The sequence below is a fragment of the Petaurus breviceps genome, unplaced genomic scaffold (genome assembly GCF_028583685.1).
Source record: "Petaurus breviceps papuanus isolate PSGF00001 unplaced genomic scaffold, PetGlider_PUasm1.0 91133, whole genome shotgun sequence".
Taxonomy (NCBI): Eukaryota; Metazoa; Chordata; class Mammalia; order Diprotodontia; family Petauridae; genus Petaurus; species Petaurus breviceps.
The window spans coordinates 96,063,786-96,065,036 of NW_027187419.1; positions in this window are offsets into that span (position 1 = coordinate 96,063,786).

Below are 1,251 nucleotides of genomic sequence, written 5' to 3' on the forward strand. Positions count from 1 at the left end.
TAGATCATGGTGTCAGCACTTAACAGCTTAGAATATAGCTGGGAAGACAAGATAAATAAACTTAAAAATTCAAAAGGAATATATCAGCATTCAATAAATGCCAAATGAGACAATAAGTACTACACAGAGAAGGGAGAGATCATTGTGGTCTTAGGGAGATAAGGAAGACTTGGAGGAAGAGGTGGCATAGAAGTTGAACCCCAAAGAATACATGTTTGGATAAGAAGAGAGGAGAAGGGAAGGTATCCTGGGAAGGCATGAGCAAGAAGAGTGTGTCATATGTGGCAAATTAGCCAAGCATATTCTGAGGACAATGTTGATGATTACCAAAAGATGGTTGGAAAGGTATATTGGGCCAGACTACGAATGCCTAGAATGCCAACCTAATGAATTTGCACTTTATCTTTCAGGTAGTCAGGTAGGCACTGAAAGTTTTCAAGCAAGAGAACAGTACGATGAAAGTGGTGATTTTGGAAGAACAATTTAGCTCTCCTACCTTGAATGGTTTGGAAAGGAAAGAGACTGGAGAAAGTGAGACTTAGTAAACTATTGTAATAGTCTAGAGCAGGGCTTCTTAAGCTTTTTCCACTCATGACCCCAATATTTGTTGATGTTTTTGGCCTGAGGGTAGGTACAGAGCAACATGTGCATGCTTTGTGTTCAGAGCCAAAGCTGCAGCAAAGTTGAGTGATGCAACATGAGCAAGCGCTGCCAGAAACACCTCGGATGCATTACAAGTGTGATTTTTAATTGATTTTTGGTTGTTGCTCATTTAGAAACCTTTTACTGTTGCCAAATTTTTCACGAAGCATAGACTGGTCCAGATGTGAGATGATAATGGACTGGCATGGTAGTCGTGGAAATAGGAAGAAGAGACTATAACAAGAGAGATATTGAAGAAAGAATAGCTGGGTCTGGGTAAATTGATTGGATGGAATAAGGGAAGAGAGAGTAAAGTCAGACATGATTTGAAGATTTGGTATGACTAGAAAAATGACTGTGCCATTGACACAGAAAAGGGACCTAGGAGGGGAGCTAAATTGGGGCAAAAGATGAGTTTGGTTTTAGAAATGTTAAGTTTGAGGCAAAAGATAGGACATCCATATACAAAACACCCATTAGGCAGTTGGAGCCGATTTAAAAGAAGCTAGAGGTAGAAATGCAGATGAAGGAGATATATGTGTGTAGATGTGTGTATACACACAGATAGATAGATAGATAGATAGATAGATAGATAGATAGATAGATAGA